Genomic DNA, 10,386 nt, shown 5'->3' with positions numbered 1-10,386 from the left:
CCATGTCTACAGATCAAAAATTTCCTCCCTCCTTCCCTCCCTCCATGTCTACAGATCAAAAATTTCTGGTTGTCCAAAGAACGTGAGGGAGAGCAACGGGTTTGGGTTTGAGGGAGAGCAAGGGCAGGTCGACGGCTGATAGCTGAATTTATAAGCTATTGATTTTCCTTATTCATACTTAAGATTGTCAATTGTAGCAAGGGTAAACAATGGTCTTTCCCGCAGAAGACTAAGGTTATAACTACTCAAAACAATGTCACAAAAGTGACCACTGTTCCTAGCGAACAGCAGTCAAAACCTAATTAAAAACCTAACCTAAACTATTCAGAAAATTATGAAAATTTACAGAGATGTACTAGACACACAGGGAGTCGAGTACACAAAATTTGGTAATTTTTGGAATTAACTTACTATTCTAAACAAATATGAAAATATAGAGTACAGAAGCTGAAAATAACAAAAACCGGTTTTAAGATGGTTTGAAAACAATATGATGAAGATAGTTAGGGAAGATGCATCCACCCCAGAAAATCACACACAAGATAATTTGTTCAATCCTAATTCAATCAATCTAGATGAAGATGCTCAGGTTGGCTTAGTACTCTTGAACACAACCTATTACCCTTTCTTACTTCGTACGCTAGGCAGGAACTGCTCTACACCTAGACTATTCCCAAGCAATGCAACCTAAAAGTACGCTTATTAGATTTAACATGCAAAGATCATTAAGGTCTGAAAGAGTTTGAGACATCACTAGGGATCGCAATAAACTTAGCGCCATGCTAAACCTAGAACTTAGTTTACTTGATAGTGAAAACTAACAATTACTTCTCTAAAAGGTTTGAGGAGTCAAACTATTGACACAGGCATCAAACAATTAAAGCGGTAGAATCCTAACATGCATACTAAGCGTGCACTCAAAGCATACGAGTAAGCATTCATCAATGGAAAAGGAGTAAACAAAAGTCTCTTCTTGGATTAAAAGAAAATAAAATCAAAAATCAAATCATCTTGTAGTTCATGTCTAGGGGCTTCAAGCAGCCCCCTAACTAATAAAAACTAGTTAAACATAGAAGAAATGAAACTAACTAAAGAAGGGGAGGAAGAGAGAGGTAGAGAGCTGCTGCAGATTGATCTCCTTTTTTTATACTTAGAGGTTGCCTTCATCTTTCTTATTGTGTAGGAAATCCAAAACCTAAGAGAATTAGGGTTCACGTGTTTAAGAGGAGTTTTCCTATTAGCTCTTGAACTTGATGACTTATTCCAACCATTCACATCATGCCATTTGTCCATATTAAGCTGAAATATGAAGCACAAACTTGTCCTCAGGCTTCTCGGTGTGATTTGGGCTTCGAAACATAAATTTCCGTCCAACCTCAGATTCACGTGCAGCCTGACCTTCTTGTACTAAATCGGCCATAACTTCTTCTAGAAAAATGATATTGACTAGCTGTAAAAAGAACTGGAACTAGACATCTGAGGCTTTTCATCAATATAAAGATCATCCTTTGAATTATTGTGAGCCGGTCTCAGCGATCTGTTGAATTTGACTGATTTGCACAGGCAGATTTGCTGATTTTGCCTTTCAGTCCCTCTTTTACTTCTTTTCTCCTTCTTTGCTCCAAGATATCTATAAAACAAATAAACAACATAAATTATGAGAAAATACACTAAAATAACAAAGAAAGTATAGAGATTAACGTTATTAACATCACATAAATATGCTCCTATCAGCGGCAAGCGTTTTTCTGATGCTTGCTGCTTTTCTTGCTCGGTTTGGTTCCGTTCGGCCACATCGACAATGACGACTCTGAGATTCGGAGCCACGGCTTCAATTTCGAAATCAAGTAGCCGCACGTCAAATGTCCAATTTGACGACGGCGGAGGAGATGAAGTATAGAGGTAGGTTGTTGCGCCAGGTTCCGGATCTGCAACCAGAAAGAGGAGAGAAGAGGAGTCGGGTGTCCAAATCAATTTTTTTTTTCCATTGTTTGTTTTGATGAACTTTTTAATGAGTTGGCATCAGACCGATTGATATATTGTTGTATTGTTGTATACTTGTTACATGCTTGGTTTGGTAATTTTTTGACTTGCCCAGCAAACTTTTCAAAATTGACTTGGCAATAATAACATTATTGAGGGGCAATAATGTTTCTACTGCGGGCAACAATCATATTACTGGGGGTAATAATTATATTATTAGAGGCCAATAATGTTTCTATTGGGGGCAATAATCATATTACTGGGGGGCAATAATGTTTCTACTGGGGGCAATAATATGATTACTGGGTATTATTAGGGGCAATAAAATAGGCCGCCGGAATCTGGTCACTGTTGGAGGTGAAAAATTCCGTAGAGGAGTTTGACCTAACAATTAATGCGGACTGGAGCGGCAGTTGACCGGGAACAATCGAGAAGCTTCCTTCGAGCGTTGACTTGAAGTTTGACCGTCGGCTCGAGGAGGGGGGTACATGCAGAAAACTCTCCGATGCCTAAGTCAGTAGGTTTCTTAGTAGTGGAGTAGAGAGAATTGGAATTCGATGATTTACCTCGCTGTCGAGCAGCCTATTTATAGGTGTACTTCGGCGTGGGCTGCAAGTAAACTTGCACAACAAGTCGCAGTGACTTGAGCGGCACACCACCATTAAGGCCATATTCACTCCTGCAATAACCGTCACTTATTGGTGGCCATGATTGCCATACTGAATGTCGCATTTATCGTCTCGTTTACAGCTACATTAACCGTTGCATTTACTGTTGCCATTACATCTCTTTAATTGCCTTGATTGCAGGGTCAAATTTATTGACCACCCCCACAATGCCGCCAAATTTTCTCCTTGGGAATTCATCCCAAGAGAAAATTTCCAAAGCTCAAATTTCTCTATGGGCTCCACATCTTTATACTTCTCTTTGGGCATCCTTCTTTGAATTTCATCTAGGCCTTCCTCATGTTGAAGATGTAGAGACCCATATAAGAAGATCCTCGTTCTTTGTTTAGAGTCGGCATCTCATCTCGTCGACGACGCCGACGCCAACGTGCCAAAATCAGGAGTCAAATCTGCCTTTGTCTTGCAGCCATTCTAGTGTCAAGTCTCCGCGTCGCGGACTTGTCTCCTTGTGGAGTCTCCGGTGCCTCGCCACTAGCACCAAAGCTTAGTTTCTAGTCTCGCCTGCGTTCGCTACCCCCACTGAGCTACCTCGTTCCTAAGCCATGCCCCCAGTGCAGTTCAAACCAGACTCTGAGCCTGAGGTACCCTGTTGTGAAACTCTTCCTCTTTTCCCTTCTTAGTCACCTAACATTCTGTGACTTCTCCTTCACAATGACCACGACGTCGGCGTAGGCTTTGATGACGTCTTCTTTAATGTCTGCAGTGTCAACCTCGACGGTGGTGACTTTTTCTCAATAACCTCGGCACCAGCCTCGACGTCGGTGACGTCATTCTCAATAACTAAGATGCCAGCCTCGACGTTGATGATCTCACTCTCAATAACCTCAGTGCTAACCTCCACATTGGTGTCAACCTCCACGTTGGCGCCAACCTCGACATCGATAACTTCTTTTGCAATAACCTCAGTGTCGACCTCGACGTTGGAGTCTCATCGTCAGCCCTTGGCGTCAACCTTGACGTCGGCGTAGGCTTTTCTCAATAACTTCACCTTGGCGTCGACGTCGAGCATTTTTCTCCATAACTTCACCTTAGCGCTGACCTCGACGTTGGCGCCAACCTTGACTAGGGTGCCTCGACGTCAGTGTCAACCTCGGGTCGGCGTAGGAGTCTATTTTAATGAAGGCAAGGGTGTCTCGACGTCGGCGTAGGTGTCCATTTCGACAAGGGTGCCTCGACGTAGGTGTCCATTTCGACGAGGGTGCCTCGAGACTTCGTCGGTGTCGGCGTCCTTCTCGACGAGGGTGCCTCAACGTCGGCGTCTATTTCGACGAAGGCGCCTCGACGTCGACGTCTATTTTGAAGAGGGTGCCTTGAAATCAACGTTTATTTCGATGAAGGTGCCTCGACATCGGCGTCCATTTCGACGAGGCTGCCTCGAAATCGAAGTCTATTTCAATGAGGGTGCCTTGAAATCGACTTTTATTTCCCGACGAAGGTGCCTCGAAATCGACTTCTATTTCGACGACGATGCCTCGAAATCGAAGTCTATTTCGATGAGAGTGCCTCGAAATCGACGTTTATTTCGACGAGGGTGCCTCGATTTCGACTCTCCATGTGCCCCCTTATATTCCACTCTCCTATGTGCCCCCTTGTTTGTCTGTCCTACTCGAGGAACCAGTTCCTATGAATCAAACATAACTGTCCTACTCGAGGAACCAGTTTCTATAGATTGAATGCAACTGTCCTACTCGAGGAACCAATCATACATATTAATAGGACTGTCCTACTCGAGGAACCAGCCCCAGTGATATTATTCACGCGAGAAATACAAAATACATAATTTCAATAGTCTCTCGAATGAGATATCAACACGCACAAAAATCAATTAAACTCTTTTATTTTTCTTACCTGAGTTTTACGGGTTGTGCCATCTTTTATAAAAACAAAGTCACTTTTATCAAAACGAAGTCACCATAGTATCGTACCTTCTCTAATACTCGAGATGAATTTCGGCACGTGGACTTTTCCATGAACCCTCTGATTGCCTTAATTTATGTCATTGTATACTGAAGGAGTTTACCAGTCTTCATTGCTGTAAGGATTGCAGGTCGCACTCCCTGACACTTATATTTGCCATGTCCTCGTGCCTCGTGGAGCGGGCAATATCGACCTCCCTCATCCTCGTCACTAGCCTCTGGTTGGGGGGGGGGCTAGCCTCTGGTTGGGGGGGGGGGGGGGGGGGCGGCTTCTCAAATATTCCTTCATGACTGGAGAGCCACTTGTTGGAGGTGAAAAATTCCGTAGAGGAGTTTGACCGAACAATTAATGCGGACTGGAGCGGGAGCTGATCGGGAACAATCGAGAAGCTTCCTTCGAACGTTGACCTGAAATTTGACCGTCGGCTCGAGGAGGAGGGGGGGTACATGCAGAAAACTCTCCGATGCCTAAGTCAGTACGTTTCTTAGTAGTGGAGTAGAGAGAATTGGAATTCGATGATTTACCTCGCTGTCGAGCAGCCTATTTATAGGTGTACTTCGGCGTGGGCTGCAAGTAAACTTGCACAGCAAGTCGCAGTGACTTGAGCGGCACACCACCATTAAGGCCATATTCACTCCTGCAATAACAGTCACTTATTGGCGGCCATGATTGCCATACTGAATGTTGCATTTATCGTCGCATTTACAGCTACATTAACCGTTGCATTTACTGTTGCCATTACTTCTCTTTAATTGCCTTGATTGCAGGGTCAAATTTATTGACCACACCCACAGTCACTGGTCCGGTAGCCGGATTCGGGATTCCGGTGACCGGTTGCCAGATTTCGGTCACCGGAGTCTGCGACCGGCCATTGGTCACTAGAGTTCGGCAAGGTCTTCGATGACCTCTCTCTCTAAGTGACAAAGAAGGAGAGGGCAAAATTGTCCCAAAAATAAATAAAAAAGAATAAAAAAATACTTAATTGGATATTAGGGAAATGATCTCTTAAAGTGTTTGGGTAAGTGGGTAATCTCTTAGAGTGTTTGGGTAAGTGAGGTTAATTAACCCCAAAATTGAGTAAATGATCATTTTCCCAAAGAAGAAAAGAAAACAGGTCCTTCCTAGGGGACTCAAATTCCTATAGAAAATAGTAATGTCTAGTCAATCATACAAATGGTAAGAATAATCTCCAGTCATGTATATAAATGATAGAGTAATCTGCAGCCAAGCATATGAATGGTAAAGTAAAAAAAAATTTGTAGACACCTCCGATTCTAAATGTTCGTTAGTCCCAATTTAAGACTTGCACCATATTAATTCGGAAATACAAATAACATAGAATCAGAAATCAGGTGACAAATGTAGTCATACAAACTTGTAAACATTGCGAATTTTGGTCAGTGTACTCACCAATGAATTTGCAATAGATCAATGTAATCTGTGCCGAGTCTCTTAAGGCTTTTCTCTACACTCTCTCTAATATTTGCAGCATCCACCCTCAAGACCTTTACATTGTCACGCAGATAACTAGACCTCTCTGAATACCCACATACTTTTGTTGCCAAAACAATCTATACACAAAACAAAGTAACGAAAATCAGTGACTCCCATCAATAATCCGAAAACCATTGCGGTTAAACCAATGAAGAAGCTGATTGATTACCTTCTTGCGAGGCTGACTTGAGCCAGTTAGCAATGTACAGGTTAGTCATTCCCTGCATCTCCTTCTTCATCGGAATCGAGTACTGCAAACAAATACTCAAATTTTAATCGAAACCGAAAATAAAGAAGATAGTCATGAGAATCAGGCCGTAACATTTAGAGTACTCACGGCTTCAGCAATGTCCAAAATGTTGATCCCATTGTTGAAAGCGTAGTTGAGAATTTCGTGCGCTTCTTTCTCCGAGTTTTGCTGACCGAATGTCATTGTGCCCAGATTAATTTTGCTAATTTGGAGGTCCGAGTCGCCGAGCTTCCTGTACTGCAACGTCGTCTTCTGGTCCTGCTTGGCAGTGATGGTGGTTGGTCTGAGAGAGCTTCGGAGGCTTCTTGCGGTGCTTCTGGTTCTGCCGGGAGAGCAAGGTGAGGTTAATGAGGCGGCGTAGTTGTAGAGAAAAGCGGTGGCGCACGAGGCCATGGCGATGGGTTAGCTTGGGTTCGTTTGCTCTCAGCCGCTTATTGGAATTTGACCGTTAATTACCCGCTTATAGAACCATCATAGTATACTCGTGCAGTTGAAACTATCACAATTGTTGTAGTAAAGCTTCATTTGTTTATCTGAAAATTTTTTTATGACACGTTTACTTATCTGGAATAGAAAAAAATTATGAATCAGAAACACTTAGAATGAGAGAATAAATGAATCGGTATGAGAATATTTCCATTCGCGGTATAGGAATCAAAATATGCACTATGCCAAAAAAGCCTTCAGACGACAGAACTGTTCTGTCGTCTGAACGAACAAAAATGTGTCGTCTAGTACGGTGTCGTCTCTTGGGGGCATCAGACGACAGAAGTGTTCTGTCGTCTGATTTTTCAGACGACATAAAAAAATAAAAGTCTTGTGTCGTCTGATGAGTTTTGTATTTTGGGAACATTGTGATCTGTATCTTTAAAAGCATTCAAACAACAGTTTTGTATTGTTTGATAAACAAAACAACCACAATATTTTTTAAATACTATTGTGTGAAGCATATTTGCAAGACTTATTTGTGTGGTCTGAATGCCCTTAAATAAGAAATATGAAGACTCGTATATAGTGTCTTCTCTCATACAACAACATTTAAAGGTTGTGCTAATTTACTTTAAACGACAATTATATGTGGTCGTAAAGAGCATCAGAGGACAATTAAGTATCGTTCAAGGGTACATACATACGACACTTAAGTGTTGTGTGAAAGGTCTTTTATGAGGTCTTTTATATTGTCTGTGATTGATTCCAACCACACTTATTTGTTGTTATTATACGTTTTAGCCAACTCTTTCGTCTAACTTATGTTGTTGTTTTGCCCTTTAGACTACAATTTTCTGTCGTCCCAATGCCAAAAAGACAATAGACTTCTATTTGATTTTTGTGTTGTTTTTGTTTAGCTGCAACCACACATTTTGGTGTGCTTTTGTTGTAGCTTGCAATTTGAGATAACACATATTAGTAGTCCCCGGTTACAATTGGTATGCATGCATTCTAAAAATTAAAATTGCCCATTCATAAAAGTATGAAACCATAAAATCCACATCCAAAATCATTCATTGCAATTTCCATTAATCCACCATTGTCTCATGTACACAAACCTAGTCATGAACATCAGTTCAAAATGACCCATATCTACTAATCTGGATCTGCAGACAAGTCCAAATGCTTAATGAAGGAAGAATTTCCACTAGACACAAGTTAATAAAGGAACTAGCTAGCTGTACTGCTGTACCAGTTTCACAATCTTATCAGAGCTTTTTACCTACTCGGAGCAATCATTGTAGTATTTTCTGCTTGCTTCATGACCTCGTGAGTACACAGGTATATGAGAAGAATTGCATTGAGATATGCCTGATTCATCAAAGGTTATAAAATTAACTTCTTCATAAGAATCATATTCAAACATGAAACTAAGGAATTAAAAAGTGACTGATACTCGAAAGAAAATAGGATAACAACATTAATAATGCAATACCTTTATGTCTAGTACCAAATAATTTGAAATGTTTCTATCAACCGGTTATGCAGCATTGAATTGAACCACCAGAATAACAGCAAAAGTATTCCTAGATGCATCAAACTCCTGCAGACCACCTGATCGACAACAGAGAAGAACATCTTAACTCCCACATAAACAGAACAAATTGATGTTAACCTTTACTTAAAACTTCCAACTAAGAAGAAAAACATAAGGCAGTAAAATGAGTAAGAAAATGAAACATCAAAATCTATAAAATAGATAAACTCACAGGGGACAATGATAGACCAAGTATAGCAGCCAAAAAGATATATACATGCAACTTCACTAATATTTGAAGAGATCAAATATCTGATGAATGTGACATAATATAACAATTTTGCTTAATTTCTAAGACAAGCAACCAAAAACGGATGTATATTGTACAGTAGTTTCTTCAAGGTTTCATACATCACACACCAGTAAACAAGAAAGTGCACATTGTAGCTCCAAGAGATCATTTGACACTAAGGTGGTGAAATCATCAAAGCCATATAAAATCAACTACCCTTTCTAATGAGTGATCGAGTGTTTTGTCACTCTTTTCACTCCCTCTTTTTCGACCACCTAATAACAAAAGCAAATACAACATGAACCAGGGAAATTGTGAAATAGAAGCAAAGAACCAGAAAAGCAAATAACAACTAATACCAATTGTCCTCTCAATATTGCAATTCAAACAAGATGCTGCCAACCTCCAGATGAAGTTGACATCGAGTCCTTAAAGAACTTGGGCTAGTAGTAAAATAACTACTGCTGTCGATACATGAGTACGGTCACCGGTTGGCCCTTCTCTAGCAAGCTCAAAGTCTGAGAGCTTTGGCTTAAAGTCCTCATGCAAGAGCACGTTGGAGGATTTGAAATCTCGATATATCACCTATTCAAACAATGTAACAAAAAAGGTTCAACAAAGTATATAAAAATTCTTGTCTTCAAACAAATAAAGAGTTACCATCTGAGGTAAGCCATTATCTACCATCCTTAAATACACTCTTTAGCATTTGGATATTGATGGCCAGAAGCAAAAATAGAAGATGACTTTTGTTTCAAGCTCACAAGCAAAGCTGAACCAAATCTATGATGTAGTATTATAACATTAACATTAAAGCACAGAGATTATTTTTAAGCAGCGAGAATTCATATTTTTCTCCTTAATTGATTTTCAGCCACAAAAATGGAAGAACAAGATCAAGGGACTAATGTGTTGAAGTAAACAGGGGGTACATATTAACAAGAACTGCAGTTTCAGGCTCAGTTTCAACACTAAACTTACTGCGAGCTTCCTGCATTTAAAATTTATACATGACAACTGACAAAAAGCTGAAAATGTCAAAGTACAGTAGCCAAATTGAAAGTAAGATGGTAAAATTCATTAGAAAACAGTAACTAAATTGGAGTTAACAAGCTTGTGTGGTTTGAATTAGAAGAGGGACATGGACCTTTGAAAAATGATATTCTTAAATGATGATAACAAGTTTTGAAATGTGTCGAAGTGTTATAATACCAGGAGATAATAAAATTCCAGAAGGCTGTGCAAATGATATGCTTGAAGAGCTATCCCAGTGAAAGATCAAAAGGACCAAATCAAGTCTGGAATTACATAATAGCAGAAAAATGTTCATATTGACATTAGCATCTTCAAATTATCAATTACCTTGATCCATTCAGATTTCTTTCATAACCATCACCACTAAATGCTCTAGTAATCCCATCAGCTGTATCAAGTTGCCAAATTTGATGTTGGCCAGCCATGGCAATATAAACTTTCTCATTGACTAGATGAAAGCAGACATCCCATGGAGAGTTGAGTAGCTGAATAATATAACCAGATTCTTTAATAAAATAGAGATGTATATCCAAGAATTTTGTAATTCAATTAAAATAAGAGATATCACCAAAAGTTCATTATTCCTAATAAAAAAAGGTTTACATACTCAAACTCAAGGTATTTCTAATCTTATCTGAGTGCTTCCTTTTCCTCCTCTATAATTAGGGCCTTTGGTTACAGTTCTAGCTAGAGTACGCCTGTTTCGTTAACAAAGTCAATCTCCCTACAATTTCAAAGCTATATTATGACAGGAACTCATTTA

The 10,386-nt window shown here is 40.0% G+C and overlaps 1 pseudogene; it reads right to left on the bottom strand.

The window, feature by feature from the left end:
• The window catches only part of LOC112198742, a 20,088-nt pseudogene extending 13,287 nt beyond the window's left edge, over positions 1–6,801 (bottom strand).
• Between the last annotated feature and the right edge of the window lie 3,585 nt (positions 6,802–10,386).

Source organism: Rosa chinensis, chromosome 4 (genome assembly GCF_002994745.2).
Source record: "Rosa chinensis cultivar Old Blush chromosome 4, RchiOBHm-V2, whole genome shotgun sequence".
NCBI lineage: Eukaryota > Viridiplantae > Streptophyta > Magnoliopsida > Rosales > Rosaceae > Rosa > Rosa chinensis.
Note: the sequence above shows the minus strand (reverse complement) of the source record. Positions and strands in the feature narration are given on the sequence as shown.